At 28.8% G+C, this 10231-nt stretch overlaps 1 pseudogene across 1 annotated transcript; it reads right to left on the reverse strand.

Moving 5' to 3' along the window:
- Nucleotides 1-703: 703 nt before the first annotated feature.
- On the reverse strand, nt 704-6569 carry LOC145967805 (uncharacterized; annotated as a pseudogene). Its single transcript, XR_014437561.1, has 4 exons — nt 5229-6569; nt 2143-2581; nt 1786-2052; nt 704-1658 (listed from the first exon to the last, which is right to left on the reverse strand). The product of XR_014437561.1 is annotated as an uncharacterized LOC145967805 (transcript).
- Nucleotides 6570-10231: the final 3662 nt, after the last annotated feature.

The raw sequence follows: 10231 nt of genomic DNA on the forward strand, positions 1-10231 counted from the left end.
ATCTACAAAATTGTACTCTGAGTACGTAGTCGGCCTCACTTAATTCCTGTACCAGAGTAATATGATACGGATGGTAATTGACTGATCGTAACAATCTATGTGCCGTAGTTTGAGGGATTCCCAGTTCTCGTTCTATTTGACGGGTACTAATATGGGGATTTTGATGAACCATAGCCAAAACTGCGAGCACTCTAGGGTCATTATTATTATGAAGTCTATTCCTTCGCCTTTCGCGATGAAGTGGATTATTACGAGATCTCCTTTCAATGTTTATAATTTGTTGATCAGTAGGATGGCGGCGATTTGGGAATCGCTCCGCATAAGTACGGGCAGTAAGTCTGTAATTTCTACCACATTCGCCAAAGGTTATAAGAATATCGACTACTTCTGTAGGCGTATAATTTGCCATTTTACCAGAATTTTATCAGAGTACAAATGTTAAAAAAATACATAAACACTTGTGACTTTGGCACTAAATGGACAAAATTTTGGAGGGATACTTAGAGGAACTCCATCAGATGGAAAGTCCAAAATGTCTCGGTACTTTGGACCATTCAAGTTGCCTAAAGGGCAGGTTACGCTAAAAGCAGTTTCTTGAGAAGTAATTAATGAGTAATAAAAAATAATGAGAAGTTTGTTTTAAGACTAATTTCGAGTATTAACAATGAAAACGTGGTATTTTTATTGTTAATTTATTGCAGAATCGTAAGCATGGGTTCTCAGTAAGAGAAATCGAAGAAATTGAATTTCGTCGATTACAGCGCCATCTATCATGAATCGAGAAAAATGTTTCAGACAAATTGTATGTGTTTTTAGCCAAAGATTCCGAATATGCAATAAAAAATAGGGGTTCCCATTTAAGATTTCAAACTTGCCCCCCCTCACCGCCCAGAGGGAGGGGTGGGGGGGCTCATTTTAACGTCATTGTACGTCCCCCTCGAAATGACAAAATTTTGATTCTAAACATTTTTTCGTAGTGTGCTTATTTTTCGAGTTATTTGGCTGCCTAAGTTAAAATGGGTCACCCTGTATATATATATATATATACACAGGGTGTCCCAGGTATCTTTCGTCCAAAAAAAAAGGCAGATTCTCTGGCCAATTTAAAAACGATTTTTCCTCAGCGAAAATGTCGCGGCACTAATAGTTTTCGAGTTATTATAAACGATTGAAAATAAAGGGTTTTTCGCAAACTAAGGCTTATGGGAATAAAATATTAATAAAGTCACATTCTTTAGTTAATTTTAGGTAGAGTTTACTTTAATAGAATTTTAATTTAAGGCTTAGTTAGAAAGATACATGATGACAAAAATTGGGAATATGCAAAAAATAATGATCTCCCTCGACATTTTCGCTGAGGAAAAATCGTTTTTAAATTGGCCAGAGAATCTGCCTTTTTTTTGGACGGAAGATACCTGGGACACCCTGTATATATTTTTTTTTAGTAATATTATAAATTTATTTCATAAAATTATGTACTTTTGATACTGAATTATTAATATATACCAGAAAAATTCGATAATTGTTTTCTCGATTTTTCCTGAAGTTCTATTTGCTTTTCTGGACCAAAATTCATCGCTATGTCAAGTATTTTGTATGTCACTTTATTAAAAATTGATCTTATAATGGAGAATTGCAAACCATACCGAAATATGAATCTGAAATTATTGAAACGGTAGAAATATATATTTCACAATATATAATCGTCCGAGATGAAATTGATATTTAATATTTAGAGAACTAATATACTGTAACAGATTAAGTATTGCTATAAATATCACTCACGTCCAGATTTTGTAAACAATCCACTCCGAGTAACTGAGAGATTTGTATAAATTCGACATATTTAGATTTAATATGTCTGTAGAGATTAATGTCATCACTTTATAAGGCATATATACCAAAGGACAGTAATTCAAAGGTTCGACGAGACATCTCGTCATATGCTCCCATTCAGGTGTAATATCTTTAAAATTAGGCAATACCCAGTATTGATAAAAATCTCGCGTACGCTGTTTTATTTCCTCGAGACTTCCACGACAAAAATTGTATCTGACGAATTATATAGTACAAAGTCACGAATTATCGGATATCTAAAATAAAGAAAAATATTTTACAATACATTTTACAAATACTACATACTCGTCTTCCATTCCGAGACAATATCCGTAGCATCTCCACAAGTAACAGAAAGCTTCTATATCTTCATCAGTCGCGTCGTGTACTCCGATACTTTGCGGACAGAGTAAAAATAACGCTACACTGCATGCCTGCCATGTCCGTGTTGTTTATACTTTTGGGTCTATGTGCCGATTTTTCTAATACAATATAAGGACGTTGTCCGGATTTCTCACATATACACGCCGCGGCAAAATCTTTTACAAGTATTTTGTAATCTGGACACCACAATTCTGGAATTTTGGATGCATTGTCGATTTGCTCGTTATCGAGCTTGTCCAATTCTGCCCTTACCATCGAATGCATTTTACATGCATATTGCATGTTGTTATAAGCCAGTGTTCCTTTAAGCCAAGGTTCTCCATAGTACCAAGTAAGAAATCGCTGTAAAGTGTCCAAATATCTTGCAAATTAGGCCAATTTAAAAGGACATAATAATCGAAGTGTTGCTTATATAGAATGAACATTAATAAACATTATAATAAGGTTTTGTATAACTATGTGTTTTTTTCATCATTGATCTAATCTTGATTCACTTAAGCTAATGTTGACTTTGCTATATAAATTTTGTTTTTTTACACTGAAAAAAAATTCTGGGTAAACTTATGAGATGCATTTAATAATACATTTTTTTTAAATATTCAGTTTTTATCATCAATTATAATCAAGTAATAATAATAACAAAACGTTTAGTAATAATTAAACATTTTAAAAAAGCAAGTACTACGTTTAATTGACTTAATTAAATTATGTGCTTATTGTTAGTTTCGTAATAATTAACAAAGTTTGATAATTATTATTAAATTATGTTGAAAGCATTATTTGATGGATTTGCTGATATTACTAAATTATTTACAAGGCAATGCACGAAGCGTCCCTCTCCAATTTTGATTAGCTTTTAATACGTTATTTTCTAGACAAATAAGGGATATTTTTTATACATGCCTATATACATGTTTAGAGGGTAAAACACTCCTTTGAAAAAGAGATCGGTTTTTATCTTTCGAGACGAATATCTCCGAAATTATAAGAGATAGAAAAAAATTTTCAAATTAAAAGATAAATGGCTTCAAGAGCAGTTTACAACAGTAACAAAAAAAATTTTTATGTTTTTAATTTTTCAAAACATCCCCACCACTAAATATTACTTTCTTCAATTTTGAAATTTCTTTATCACCGAATGAAAGGTTATATTTTTACGAATTCAACCATATATGATAAAGTTATGTTTAAAAAAATCATTTTCTATAATTAATTATAAACCTCTCTGTAAATACTCTATTCATGCCTATTCATCAGCTTCATTTTCACATAATACGCCCTGTTTTTTTCAATATAGAAGACAACTAACACAGATACATTTGACTATGTAATCACGTTTCTTTCATGCATAGCTAGAATAATATTGATGTAACAGTTTAATATATAACAAGATATCAAAACGATATTAAATATAAACAAGTTTAAAGTGTATACACGAAGCGACGCACGAGTGACTAAACTTGTTTTATTTAAAACGAACGAAACGTGTTATGTGAAAAATTGAACGCATGGACGGGCACGAATAGTGTATTTACAGAGATTTATAATTAATTCTGGAAAGTGATTTTTTGAAACATAACTTAATCATATATAAATGGATTCATAAAAATATAATCTTTCATTTGAAGATAAAGAAATTTCAAAATTGAAAAAAATAATATTTAGTGGTGAAGGTGTTTCGAAAAATTAAAAAAATAAAAATTTCTTTTATCACAGTTGCAAAATACTCTTGAAGCCATTTAATTTTTAATTTGAAAATTTTTTCTATCTTTTATAGTTTCAGGGATATTTGTCGCGCAAGAAAAAGCCGTTTTTTTTTTGGATGTTTTATCTCCTAGACATGCATATGAGTACGTATAAAAAAATATGTGTACCTGCTCGAGCTCATCTAAGCTCGCGAGAGTGCGTCATAAAACTCGACTTGTCGGCATTTGCGAAGACATGAAGTAATTTATTCGTTCGTCAGTGAATTTGATATAATTTTTTATAATAAATGAGTTGGAAAATCTTTTTCCGCTTTTGAAACTTAAAGATCTAATTGATACACTAAAAAATATGTGTGTGTGTATAGCTTATTATTTTTCTTTTCTCTTTTCTATAAAATCTATAAAATTTATGAATTTAATTTACAAATAAAGTTATATCACAAACATGCACACGTAAATACATCCACAGATATGTCACATCTTCTGCTTTAATTCGTAAAATATCTGTATATCCGCAGGTATAGACTTCGTCAGATCATCGTACTATTGCAAATAAATCATTTCATACGATATAATCTAATTTAATTTTGTTTTCTATATCATTTATATTATTTTCATGCTATATGATCGTGCTTATGTTTTATTATGAAATGCTTATGTTTTATTTATTATTACATTTTGTTCTTTCATATACAGAGAAGTACTTTGAGACTCATTACGTATATTTGTATATTTATATTTTGATACAAGATATTGCAATATCTGTTTATATTGCGTCATTATTGTCATGATGCGATAATACGGCATAAGAATATGTAAGAAAGTCTGTATTCGTTTTGAATAAATACGTGGGTATTTTAAATTTCAGCTAATATATACATATGTGTGTGTGTGTGTGTGTATCTATCAAATATAATTTGACAACTATTACTAAATAATTCATTTATATTTACTACATTATTTTATAATTATCAAATAATTCAATAATTATTAGTAAATAATTTGTTTACACTTAACAAATCGTTTGAGTATCTTTATCATTATCTTGGTAATAATCATCAAACTTTGTCAATACTAATCAAACCATATTAGGTTTTGCTAGAATTATTTGTTAACATTAATTAAATTATTTCATCATAATTTTCTCTTCAAAAATATATTTAGTTGAAACTATTTTATCACAGTGCTTGGTAACTTTTATCAAGTTTAAATTATTATAATCAATCCTTTTTTTCAGTGTATACCGTTCAAAAACCATTTTTTAATTCGAAGTTTCATTGCATTAAATGAAGAGAAATATACCTTTTGAATCCCAAATATGGCTTATGAGTCTTCCTAGTCATGATAATCGGTTTTATAGCATCGTTGAAAGAAAAATCATACATAATACCCAGTATTGTGGAGAAAAAAACAGAAATCCAATGGTCGCGCACAAATTTTTGTCCTCGACGATATTTATCTATATTCAACCATTCAGGTTTCTTTTTTTCTGATCGATCGATTATTCCTCGAAAAGAAGCTGGAATGAGGTTTAATAACGATTCCGGCATGTTTGGAAAGAATTTGGTGATATTTTTGGTTATCCAAATAGATTGTTCTTGTACAGGCCAGATATCAAAATCATTCGGAAACAATTTTCTATCAAATGTGGTTTTCAACGCTGCTACGTATTCATATTCACTCGAATGTTGCGAAATGCAATTAGAATTTTTATTAGTATTCTTAAACGTGACATTATTGATCGTCATATTTTACAAAAAACTTTTTCGTGACACAAACTATCAAAATTTTTATAGTATACTGTGAAAGCTTCGTTAAGTTAAATCAAGACAATCCTTATGTCAATGATGTTATTAAAAGTTGTGAATTAAAAAATGAATATATATATATATGGTCGCTGTTTTTCTCTTTTGTCTTATATAAGTGATCCCCACTATATCCCCATTATATCTTCATTTTATCCTCGCTGTATTCTCATCATATTAACAGCGATTGGAATCACTATTCGATAATTTACGATAATATCTGATTCGCAATGTCGAGATGTTTAGTATTCAATAATTGGTGAGTAATGTTATAATGAATAATGATTTATGCAATAATAATACAATATCAGTAAAGTTTTCAATAAAATATTTTAATATCGATAAAGTTTTCAACAGAGTGACATAAATTTTTGCATAAAATTACAGAATATAATGTTATCACATATTTTGAATTATATAATGTTATCACATATTTTGAATTATTTATTGAAATCAGAAATTTTTGAAACCGTTGTTTTATTAAATTTGAATATCGATACATCTGCTGTTTTTTATCATGTTACATTATCATGCTACATTATTTAGAAAAAAATGTGGAATAGCTATTCTAACGAAGATAAATTCCTTAAAAACGAACAAATATCTATTTCCCGCTCGGTCTCGACATTTTTCACATGTCTCGATTGCTCTCGCAAATGGATAAAATCGGGATGAGATAAAGATTGTACGCTGTGACAGGAATCAAGATTTTTTAGTTTAGTACCTCCCTGGCGAAAATAAATATCGGAGCGTAAGTCGAATGTAAAGAAAGAGTAACAGAAGTGTAAACGAAGCTTCTAAGAGGCGTAAATTGAAACAACGAAACGTAAACGAAGTATTAACGCTTCGTTTACGTTTCGTTGTTTCAATTTATGCCTCTTAGAAGCTTCGTTTACACTTCTGTTACTCTTTCTTTACATTCGACTTACGCTCCGATATTTATTTTCGCCAGAGCTGGATTTGGGACAAATTGAGATTTTTGATTCTCGACAATTTCCGGCTATTTCCGAAATTGTGGTAATCCATATGCGACATGCGATAATAAATTCGTGAATATAATTCCATTTCATTTGTTATTCATTTAATTAAACAATTTTGCGTTCAAAATCTAAAAATTATTAATAAATTTAAAAAAATCGCATATATATTAACTGTAAATAAAAAAAAAATAAGAAAAGGAAAGAATAAAATAACATTTTTTAATAATAAATAATAAATTTTATTAATAAAAGAATATTAAAATAATTAAAATTAATATAATTTAATAATATATAATAGTAAAATAGAGCCGCAAGTATATTATGTATATATGTATATTTCCGAACCATACATAACAAGAATACATAAGCATATTTGCAGCTACCTTATTAAATTATTAGAAACTACCCAGGTAGCAAGGTGACGTCTATATGACGTCATTAGTTAGTCATTTTAGATAATTGACGTCATATTACCTATGTAAGACGTAATAATGACGTTATTTTTTTAACCAATTAATGACGTCCTGTGTTTTTCCAACCTACGACGTACTTGCAACGTCATATTTTTTCCAATTATTAACGTGAAACAGATACTCCAATCGACGACGTACTACTAACGTCATTATAGCAACTAATTCATGACGTCCTGTACCCAGATAGCCAAGCTTGATATGACATATTCAGCAAACAAATGCATTGCATGTATTATTATATATGTATTATTATTATATATATATATATATATATATATATATATATATATATATATATATATATATAAGAGGTATATATAAATAAAATAAAATAAGGTGAAAAAAGCACCATTTTCAAGAAAAAATATGGAATTGTTAATTGCAAATTACATATTTTTTCTTCAAAACAACTATGTGTTTTTTTTACACCAGTTGATTCCTCTCATTATTTTGTACGTAAAAGTATTAAGGTAAGATAATCGAAAAATGAATATTTTACAAGATATTTTACGGTTTATGTAAAATTAAGAAATTATTTCAAGCCTCATAACTCAAAAAGTACTTAACGAAAAGGTATTTAATTATAGTGTTTTGGAAAGCTATCGAGATAAGCTACAAGAATATGCAATGACAAATAGTAGGTTCCATTTAAGAAATTGAAGGTGACCTTCATGTGACCTTCAAATAACTCTTCAAGGTCAAACCAATGATACCATCTTATGGCCCCCTCGAAACCAAACAACTTTTGTCTGAAACATTTTTCTCTAAAATGCTTTGTTTCCGAAATAATTGCGTGCGTTAATTAAAATGGCTCACCCTGTATATATATATATACACGGTGAGTCATTTTAATCTATAATCCCAATTATCTCGTTGGCAAAGCATGACAGAGAAAAGATTTTCCCACAAAAGTTGTTTGTTTCTTTGGGGGCCATAAGATGGCACCATTGGTTTGACCTTGAAGAGTCATTTGAAGGTCACGTGAAGGTCACCTCCAACTTTTTAAATGGGACACCCTATATGCTTTTGCATATTCTTGTAGTTCATCTCGAGAGCTTTCCAAAACACTATAATTATGTTAGTTTTCATTAAGTACTTTCCGAGGTATGAGGCTTGAAATCATTTCTTAATTTTACATAAACCATAAAATATCTAGCAAGATATTCATTTTTCGATTATCTTACCTTAATTCTTTTATGTACAAAATAATGAGAGGAATCGATTGGTGTAAAGAAAACACATAGTTGTTTTTGAGAAAAAATATGTAATTTGCAATTAACAATTACATATTTTTTCTCAAAAACAACTATGTGTTTTCTTTACACCAATCGATTCCTCTCATTATTTTGTACATAAAAGTATTAAGGTAAGATAATCGAAAAATGAATATCTTACTAGATATTTTATGGTTTATGCAAAAATAAGAAATGATTTCAAGCCTCATAACTCGGAAAGTACTTAATGAAAATTAACTTAATTATACTGTTTTGGAAAGCTCTCGAGATAAGCTATAAGAATATGTAATGAGAAAATGTAGGTTCCATTTAAGAAATTGAAGGTGACCTTCACGTGACTTTCAAATGACTCTTCAAGGTCAAACCAATGGTGCCATCTTATGGCCCCCAAAGAAACAAACAACTTTTGTGGGAAAATTTTTTCTCTGTCATGCTTTGCCAACGAGATAATTGGGATTATAGATTAAAATGACTCACCGTGTATATATATATATATATATATATATATATATATACACGTGATTACAAAGGATATTGTACTGTATCTAATTAAATGTAAGACAGTAAAAATGCGATGTAACACTTAGTAAATAATTTGTAACAAGCACGCAACAATAAAAAACAAAAAAACCTATATTTGTTACTTTCATTATAAAAATATACCTTTATATAATAATATACAAATATATATATATATTCATATCCATTTATACCTAAGCATATCTGTTTTTATATGGACAAAATTGATATATAAGTTTGTATAACTAGATATAATCAGTTTTGTCTAATTATATATGAAAAATTTTTTACCGGGTACCTGGGTAATAACACGAAAATAATGACGTGTTTTTTTATGTCACTATGTGACGTATTTTTTACGTCACTATATGACGTAACGTACCTGTGACAAATCCACGTCATTTTTGCGACATTAGGACGTCATTTTAAACGTCAGATTCGTCATAAGAATGACTAATTCATGACGTCAAATAGACGACACCTTGCTACCTGGGTATATTAAATAAATTAATTATTTAAATATATAAGAAATAAAAATCTATAGATGTATTTCTGAAATTAGGAAAATTTATCATTGTAATCTATTATTGTAAATAAATTACAAATGTAATTTAAGTATTATTTACGTGATCAGGAAATTGTGATCATTAAAGTCAATGTAAAAATAAGCCCTGCTTCGTTGAAATTTCTTTTCTGGCTAGTAGAAAAACATAAAACGCATTTAACTTTTGATCAATTAATGTCAAATAATTTGTACATGTTTTCTATCATTTTAATATATTTTTACATTCAATAGAATGTAATGTAATGTGTTTACTGTTTATTTATCTTACCGTAAATTTTTAAATCTATTTTATCATAAATTTATACATTAATTTCTCCTATTTTATTTTTTATTATAAAGTTTATTATTTACTATTAAAAAAAATTATTTACTTATTTTTAATTTTAATTTATTAATAACTTTTACACTTTAAATCAAAACTGTTGAAATAAATGAATAGCACATAAAATGCAACTTTATTCACAAACTTATCGTTGAATATTGGATCGTCTTGACTTCGATTGCTGAGTAATAAATCTCTCTTATCCTCGCTCTATTTAACAAAGCTTAAAATTTAGGATCTCACTTATTTTCGAGCTTGTATTCTCGATAATAGCGCTCTCGAAGAATATCGAGAATCCAATTTTGCTGACGAAAACAAATGGAAATGAGAACAAATTTGCTTGTCTCTATAATTACTCCTAAACAAGTTTGAATAAAATTTTGAGAGAATTTTAACTATTTAGCTT

Source organism: Camponotus vicinus, unplaced genomic scaffold (genome assembly GCF_025532165.1).
Source record: "Camponotus vicinus isolate PSW18456_S1 unplaced genomic scaffold, iyCamVici1.0 SCAF_3, whole genome shotgun sequence".
NCBI classification, from domain to species: Eukaryota; Metazoa; Arthropoda; class Insecta; order Hymenoptera; family Formicidae; genus Camponotus; species Camponotus vicinus.